This window comes from Parus major, chromosome 6, assembly GCF_001522545.3.
Source record: "Parus major isolate Abel chromosome 6, Parus_major1.1, whole genome shotgun sequence".
Taxonomy (NCBI): domain Eukaryota; kingdom Metazoa; phylum Chordata; class Aves; order Passeriformes; family Paridae; genus Parus; species Parus major.
The window spans coordinates 7,267,755-7,277,375 of NC_031775.1; positions in this window are offsets into that span (position 1 = coordinate 7,267,755).

Below are 9,621 nucleotides of genomic sequence, written 5' to 3' on the forward strand. Positions count from 1 at the left end.
GCATACATAAAGTAAAAGAATCGCCATCTTTCTGCTGCCAGTAAACCTGCCAGATATAGTCAGGTCTAGAATCCTTTCCCTTGACTTGAAATAATTTCTTTTCACTTGCTTGCAAATGTGGAGTTTGTGTACGAGTTTGCTGCAAATAGGTTCTGCAAGCTTCACTACTGATATTCAGTGCAGTAATACCGAAGCAACATTGCCCCTCCCAATCTCATTATTTTTCTCTTATTCTTTAGTATTTTCTCCTGTTGCAGGGCTTACTCTAATTTAGGAGTGTGTTTCAAAGGTGCAGCTTTCACTCAAGTTATTCTCCTTCCCAGTCCATTGAGTGGGACCAAAGTTTCTTCTTAACCCCTGGCTTTTCTGTTTGATTGCAAAGAAAAGTAAATCACTGTTAGACTGGTGTCCATCCTGAAGGGTGGTAATAACACATCTGTACCTGAGAAGACATCCCCATGAACATCCACTTGCTTTAAAATGGGTCTGAGGAAGAGGACAGGCCTGGACAAAATGATGCTGGCATGTTTCAGTTATGGAAAATGGTCTTCCCCTCACCACAGGAGTGGATGGTTTATTCTTATGAAAACCTGAATGAAATCCATCAGGGATCATCAAGGACAGTGACAGCTCCTTTTTCATCTCTCATAAATCTTCTAATCCCTGGATGGTCAGTTACTCGAATAAGCAAAACAGACCAAGCTGTCAGAACCTCTCCCTATCTTCCAAGAGTTTCAGAACAGTTGAAAGTTGCTACAGTCTCAAGCTTATTCTCATTCAAGAGCATGAGGAAATACAAGGCATGATGGGAGGGGCTGTCTTTACAATAGATTCATGCTGAATTTATCCAAGTGGAAAGCTGCATGCCTCTTGTTTTTTATTTTCAGAAGAGTGTCTAATCGGATTAATTTCAAGGCTGTGAATGTGAGTTACCATGTTTTCTTCCAAGCAAGGCAGAAAGGGCCATAGTGCTGGGCATTATGGGGCTCCCTGCCAGGCAGTTCAGCTTCATGCTTCTCTGCCAATTAATCTTACAATGTCTGCCCCAAACAAACGGGTTACCCATGATAAATGAACAGCTAAAGGCTCATTTAGCATTTCTGTATCCCCTTTTCACTTGTTTTTATGCTCTGGAGCTGGCAATTCAGACACAAGAGGTGAAAGGTAGGAAAGGGACGGACACACAAAAATCTGCACCACTTCCATTCTTATCCCAAAAGATCACCTTAGGGAACACCTGCCTGAATTGCCCAGGAGCAGATGTGTACAAGGACGGGGAGAAGCAAAATGAGCCAAGAGGAGCTGTACAAAGGCAGCTGCCACTGGTCTGTGACCTATAGGCCACACAGTATTTAACGCTAAAGGAAATGTGTGTTCGCAGCTATTTCTCAGCAACTTCAGTCTGAAGGACACTGTAATTTATATTAACCATAAAACCTTTTGGGTTGAGAGGTGTGCAGAGTGGAGGAACTGAGGTATTTCATTTCAGCAGAACAACTGCATTGAGAGGTGCAGTCAGTGGCCATGTCAGTACCATGTTCCCCCACTAAGCTTTGATGAAGATCTCAGCCTAGAATTTATAAAAATTGCATGCTGGAGATTCAGAGGGGCTTAACAAAGGAGAAAAGAATCTGTTGTTGAACCTAATAGTAATAGATGTTTGCAATTTAGAGAGTCACTTAACAAGGTATAGCTTTTGGAGATTTTTTAGGAGAGCAGAAAGGAGTAAGTCTGTGCTACCTACTCAAGCATCCTCTATAGAAAACATCAGTCTCAGTCATTGAAGGGAAAATTCTTTGAGTTACATTTCTGCTAAACAACATCTATGCATGATAACATTTTAGTTATGAAGACACAGGTCTGAAAGGCTTAAAAGCTCTCCAGAACAGCCAGATGTACCCATCTTTTATTGGCTGAATTTCCATGCCTGCTCTTTCTCATTTCAGAATCTATGGTTATCACAGAAAAATGTCTGCTTCTTCTCTCTGCTCTGTACCACATGTGACAAAAGGCACTGTAAAACCTGTCTGGGCAAGTATTTACCTCTTCCCATCCCTACCAGTCCCAATGAATCTCTTTGAGGACTGCTATAAGCTTGATAAAGTGTTTGCCTCATATATTGATATGTACCACATCAAATTCTCAGGAAGTATTGTAGTACAGCTCTCAGAACACCATCATTAATTTAATCTGTCCTAGAGGCCTTTTAGTTTTCTGCAGGACCTCTGCAGCCAAGTAAGAAAGTAGCTAAGAAACTGTACTGCCTCTGTCACAGGATTCCACATAGGGTCAAGTCAGCTCAGTAGGAGGTGATTCTTGACTATTAACCATCTTTCTTGGAACCCTCTTCCCTCCAGGACCTTATCCCATGGCTCTGTACCAAGCAGATCCCTGAAGAGGCCAAACTCTGCTCTCCTCAAGTCTGGGGCAGTGACTTTCCTGTGCACCCTTTTCACTGCTCTAACACTTCAACATTCCAGCATGTCATGGTCAGCTAAGGCTGTCCTGGAGCTTCACATTGTCCACCACCCCCTCCTTTTTGGTGAGAACAAGGCCCAGCATGGCACCTCTCCTCATTGGCTCCTCTGTCACTTGGAGAAAGACGTTACCATCAGCGCATTCCAGGAACCTCCTGGATTACGTCTGCTCTGCTGTGGTGTTCCTCCAACAGATATTGGGATGGTTGAAAGAACACATGAAGACTGCGGCTGCCTCTTCCACTCAGTCTTCCTGGTTAGCCCTGTAATGCCACTATCCCCATTCTCCTTTCATCCTGACCCATCAGCTCTCAGCCAGCCCCTCATCCATCCCCAGGCAGACCTCCGTGCACTCCAGCTGCACATTAATGTATGTAATGCACAAGCTCTTCCTTGTCCCTCCTGAAGTACCTGAATCCTTGCATTCCAGTCACAGGATCCATCTCACACATGTCTGTGATTCCACAGCCCTGCAGATCTGTACACATTTCTAACTCCTCTTAATTATTCCCAATGCTACATATATTTGTATTGAGGCATTTAAGTCTAGCCCCCAGTGAAGCTTTGGACTGGCTGAATTTCCTTTGTGCTTCTCTTCAGTGGCTCTCCTGCCAACATGTGACCCCTCTCCAGGCTCTGGGCATCTCCTGCTGGCCCTGGCATTCAACTGGTAGGAGTGGGATGGGCAGAAGGTCCCTTGCCACAGAAACTTTAGAGCCCTGCCCACCAGCTTGGCAAGCCTGTGACTGATGATGCTCTTCCCCTTCTCTGACAGATGGAGCCCATCTGCCCCCAGCAGACCAGGTTTCCAATCAGAATCCCATTTTCTAGAACCAGGCCTTGTCCTTGCCGGTGCAAGCTTTCATTTTCCTGCATCACTGGCGTCTCTTCCTCCCTCTCTCCCTCTTTCCTGTGCCAGCAGGAAAGTTTGGATCTGTCTGGCTGTGTGTCCACTGCACACTGAGCTTGGAGCCAGCTCTCCAACTCCTTCCCAGCCTCCCAACATGACTCGGCCATCTCACCACCTCCTGCAGCTCAGCCAACTGTTGCAAATATGTAAACTGTAATTAGAAGGAAATGTTAGACCAGCCACATTAGCACTGATGGGGCAAACACACTGCAGCTTGATTTACACAACAACATTTTGACAGCACAATTATGTCAGTTAAAAACAGGGGGACAAGCACAGCTATAGAATCTTAGCTATGACAGAGCTAACAAAATCACTCCTGTGATTGAGTTCACACTGAATCTAACATATTTTCCTCTGAAGCAGAACTAGACCTGTACAGGGACTGCTTAGCTGGAAAACGAGCTGTGAAGGCAAGAAAGTATAGCCAGGGAGCAATGACGAGCAATTGGAAGTGGTACAATTAGCACACATGGATCCACAAGAGGATGACCTTTTTTAAACCTTCATAATTTTCACTAGAAGAGAAACTCCTACTGAATTCAGTAGGCTATTGGGTCTATCTAAAGTTCACACAGCAACTGGGATGAGTCCCTGATTGTAACAATTAAATTGTTATTATTAGGAACCTGGCACAGCTGCAACTGAATATCCCAAATGCAGCCTTACTAACAATCTTTCCTATGCTTGCAAATGCATATAAAAAGTTAGTTACAGAGTACTTTATTATCTAAAAACATACAGGATAAAAAAGAAGTGACTCAGCAGAAATAAAACCTCTGATTTAAATTATTGTTATTGTGCTAACATTTGCCTCACAGTCCTTTGAGAAATCAGGCTTTGCATGAATTTTTGGCATTGTGAAATCAATGAAGACAGAAAGTTCTTTTTCCAAGATGAAGAGATCGAATCCCTATTTTAAATTGGGAAAAAGCTTTGACATTTCAAGAACAGTACAGTTTGTACTTCTAAGATGAGATGTGAGCAGTATGAATTATGACTCTGATATTAAGTAGTTCTGGTCCATCTACTACTGTCCTCTCAAGAGCAAATCCAATTTCCATCTCCACTGAAGTTAAAAAGAAGACTGAATTAGAAGCATGTTTCTTCTCCAATTCAGTTCTGTTTAAAACAGAACAGGAGACTTAAAAATGTCTTGGACAGAGGGCAAGGAACTATGTATAACTATAGCAAAGTCAGCGGTATTGTAGCACAAAAAAACAAACACTTGAGAATTAAAATAGAAACTGCATGCCTGGATTTTAGCAGGGAGCCCTTTTCCTTCCCTATGTAATGGACAGGAATAGAAACAGCACAAAGTAAGGTGTGTATTCCATCTAAGATGTGCCTAATCACAGAAATTAGAGAGCTTTCAGCAGTGAAAATCCTTAAGAGTCAAAAACCTCCTAAGCTTCCAAAACTGAGTAAAGAGACCAGTTAAAAGAGTTATTCCTTTCTACCAATTTACGTATTTCCACTGGAGTCTTACATCTGCAATGCAACTGCATTTTGACAAAGTGCTGCCCAGAAACTGTGTCCGAGCCCCATCTTCCCTGTGGGTGCACCACAGCAGTCACTTCTACGCTACATATCCTGATTTCTTCTCAGGTAGTATCTTCTGTCTCCTACTTCTTAATTACTAATTGCTTAAGCTCCATCACACCCTCCTTAGTTCCTGCTGCGTTAAATTAGGCCATTTTCTGGTTTATGCAAAGATCTTAAATGATGTAAGCATCCTGATCACTACCCAAATCAACTAATTGGGGTTTTTGTGAGTACCCCATAATTTTATTTACACATGTGCAATGAAGAATCTTTTTAGAGGCCCAAATGTTTTTGGGGTTTTGTTTTGTTTTGCTTCCTTTTCATCGAGGTGAGGAGTGTGCCCTCCTCAGTCCTGGTGCATCCCTGGGGCCCAGGGTCATGTTTAGTTTGCAGTTTGATGTTTACATCCTTTTGCATGAAATTCACACTTACTGGAACAAGAGTGTTTGATACTGAAGTAGCTGCAGCTGAATGGACCATGTAATTAGGCATGGATTCGCCTGTTGGCAGGCTCCCAAGGAACGTGTGACACCAACTAACTTTCCTAGCTGCCTACTATGGGTACCCAATAATGCCCAAAATAATCTCTTCTAATCTCCACAGAAATAAGGAGGGCCACAGTCCAACTGTGGGGCAGAGGCAACACACCACCTTCAGAGTGTGAGTGTTAACATGCAGAAACATCTCACTCATTTTGTCTGGTCTCCTAAAGAAAAAGGAGAATGAAAATTTCCAAACAAAAGAGTGAAATAAACATATTTCTGTAAATATTAGTGAAACTGGATGCTTCAACTGTATATAAATATTTTTTCTTCTTCTTCTTCACACCAGGAAAGCCAGAATTCACAATTGTCTTTCCACAGTTTCAGCTCTAACAGATCTTTATTTTTTTTTTTTTTGGTTGAGGGAAATCTTCCACAGATAATTCACAACTAGGTGTGTCTAGTATGCTCCAAACACAGCCCAAGAGAGCAGCAAATGAGCAGCTTGCTCATGGCCAGCTCACAAAAGAAAACGCCTTCTCTACCTGCAGAGTTTTATCCTGAGTTCTGACCTTTAAAGAACACGCCTCATTTCTGCAATTCGGAAATTAAAATTTCAGCACGTCACCCCCTGGTGGATACCAAAAGCAAATATAAGCAGTGAAACACCTGGCCATGGGTGAGCCTTTTGGGGTCACGCAGGGTGAGCTTAGCACGGCCCTCCTCAGGGGCACGGCTGCCCATGCACGGGCGTGGGGCTGTGCCTGCCCACCCTGTCCCCAAAACAAAGGGGAAAAAACACTGGCCAGGAACTGCAAGGGCCACAAGGCAGCGGGAGCCCAGCCTGCTCACCTGCCTGATGCACAGGGCTTGGTTTACCTACATGAAGAACCTTCTGGAAGCCCCCGGGCCCTGCCCACCCTCCTGAGGAAGTTGCTGGAAGCCCCCGGGCCCCGCCCACCCGCCTGAGGAAGCCGCTGGAAGTTGCTGGAAGGCGCTGGAAGCCCGGAGCCGCGCTGGGTCGCTGCGAGCCCCAGCTCTGCGGGCTGTGGGCAGCAGCAGGCGCAGGGTTGGTTCCGCCCTGCCCGGGAACACGCCCTGCCTCATCAGCGGGCCGGGCCCTCTCCTCAGGGCACACCTGAGGCGTTCCCCTGCCTCACGTTCACCCTCACAGCCTGGGATCCCGGAGAAACGCCGAGGGAGCCGTCTAGGATGGATTTCGTGAGCAGGGGTGGCACCACCAGGTGAGGTTCCCCCAAGGCTCGGGCAGCAGCTCAGGCTGTGGGATAACACCCCCCTCCCCAACTCCCAGAGTCGTGCCTGGGGAGAGACGGCCACAAACCAGCCTAAATTCTAAATTTGATACGTTTCCTTCCTGATGGGTGACTGGGCTCCAGTATTTCCGGCTGGAAATATAGCACCAGACAGCCACTCACTCAGCCCCGTCACTCCCCCTCAGTCCGCTGGCATGGGGAGGAGAATCAAAGTAAAACTCTAGGTTGTGCTCAGAACAGTTTAATAGTTAAGAATAATTAACAATAGTAATTATGATAATAAAAACAGAGTGATGCACGATTCAACTGCTCACCACCCACTGACCAATGCCAGACCCTCCCCCTTCCCAAACCCAGATTAGCCCCATTTAAGGGTAGCTCCCCCAGGATATAACAGGCTTGATGTTCTCTGGTGTGGAATATCCCTTTGGCCAGTTCAAGTCATCCATCCCAGCTATGCTCCTTCAGTTTCTTTTGTGCACCTTCTCACCGAATCAGAGTATGAGACAAAAAAAAAAGAATTAAAAATTAACTGACTTAGGATAAACATGACGCAGCAAAACCCAAAACATCGGTGTGTTGTCAACACTATTCTCATTCCAAGTCCAAAACACAGCACTGTAACAGGCAGAAAGAAGAAATTAACTCCATCCCAGATGAAAGCAGGGCACAGGCTAGCTGTGAGCTCTTGCCTCACGTAAGAGTCTGGCCATTACCAGGGGAAACATGAGTGTCCTCATTTTCCAGCCTGGCCTAGAAGCAGGATTGCAGAGATGTTTAAGCTCAGAGCTCAAACACAGCAAGCCTTTGGGGATTGGGGTCAGGGAGAGCTGGTAAACGCTTGACTCAATCCCATTTGTGAATTAAACTAAAGCATGGTCTTAGCAGCCGTGCTGCAGGTTTAATGAAGCTTCAGCTTGTGCAGCCTGTCTTTCATTAACTTGGACAGACTTTCTGGAGTGCCCCGGGGTGGGGAACGTGAAAGGACTCCTGGTCTGAGTTGCTCGAGAGGCCTCTGGCCAAGCACAAACCACCATGTTCCGCCTGCCAAGCTGTGCCTCGGCCCCTCCTGGCTGGAGGCATGCCCGGACTACTGCTTCCCACCCCTGGATACAGACTACAGCTGTAGCTGCAGAGAGGTTCCTGGCCTCGTGGTGCTTCCAGTGAAAACCAGGCATAGCTCCTGAAAATAGACAAAGTGTTATTTAGAAAAGAAGGCCTGTCTGAAACTTGGGCTATTTCAACAACCCTTTTATAAAAACATGTTCTCTACATTGTACTAATTTTTAAAAGCTTGGCATTTGGTATTTGTGAGAGCAGCATTTCCACTGCCAAGAATATTTTACTCTCATAGGAAAGAGATAACCAAATCTAAAAAAGCACATGTAGCAAAGACTTTGAGAAGATTTACCCAGTTATTTGACAGGCAGAGGAATTGCCTCATTTTGCCTTCCATTTTAATAACAAGCGCTCTTCTCACTTGCCTGGATTGAACAGGCTGATCTCACCAGCAAGCTATTTTTCCACTCAAACATCTGCCCAGACAGCTTGGAGCAAGACCGAAACACCAGGCTGAGTTCTTTTATTGTAGGAGCAGTAATTAAGATCCCAGATGTTGCTGCTCGACACCTGTACCTTATTTTTGTTAGGCACTGCTGCAACTGGAGCTGGAATGTGACACAGCAGAATTACAGCACTCTGTGCATCCTGCTGGTGAGACAGTGGCCTGTAGCCCTGTGTCAGGTTCTGCCACTGCTGGGGACAGCCCATGTGCTTTGCTCTGTGGCCTCAGCACTGAGTCACGCCCTGCCTGCTTTGGCAGAACATTTGCTGACCTACCTGCAAGTTTTTTTTTAACTTGGCTTAGCTGTAACAGCATTTTCTCTTCTGACCACATGGTCATGGATGATTTGGTTTTACTTTTGCTTACCCTTGTACGGTATCACTGTAGTTGTCCTGTACACGACCAGGACTGACAGGTCATTGTTCTGTGCAGAAGAAGATATAACCAATATAAATGTCACGTGGAGAAAACACAGACCTGGGGTGGTTGCAGAGTCCTTGAGAGGAGGAGGCACAGGATACAGTGGGGAGGAGTACAGGAATAAGATGACAAAAGATGAGGCACAGGCTTGCCACTGGAAACCCCATAGCTACAAACATACCAACCATTGTTTTCCATTAAAAACACAGACCTAAAGTTAGACAAAACGACCTTTTCAAGCATAACAGAACAAAGAATGAGGTTCCACCATCAGCAAATTCAGATATGCTGGGTTGCAAACCAGTGATGAAGCAGCCAGGTGTGAATGTTTGTTGGCAAACATAAAAAAGATCCCAAGTGGATCCTGGAGTAAGAAAGGTGCAGCCATCATCACATCCCTCCCAGCCAAAAGACCTCATGTGCTGGTGAACAGCCTTGGCACTCTCACCACCACACTGAAGGCAGAAACAGTAGGACCCTGAGAAGTGTCAGGGTGAGTGCAACACCAGGAAAGGGGCAAGAACTGGAACTGTGAGTATGAGAGACTTAGCTGTATTGTTATATTATTATTATTATTGCAATTCTTTCTGTGCAGAAGTATTTTTCCTGTAATAATTAGGTCTGGACTAATAATGACTCTTAAAGTTAAGATTTCAGACATACTAACAATAAATTCTTGGCTATGTATATACACACATATATAGTATGTTTTCTCTTTCTTGATTAACAAGATTTTGAGGGTAACAAGCTTTAAAACTACTCTGTGGTCACAGTAGTATTCAAAGTGCACTCAGAGTTACAGGATTTAAGGTCCTTGTGTGTGGAAGAGATCCCAGACTACAGGACACTTTAGAAAGTACAGCAAGAAAAGAAAAATGGAAATAAAAAGAAGAGAATTTAGCAAGATTTAAAAGTTGTCATAGCAATGTACTCTTACATGTAAATCAGT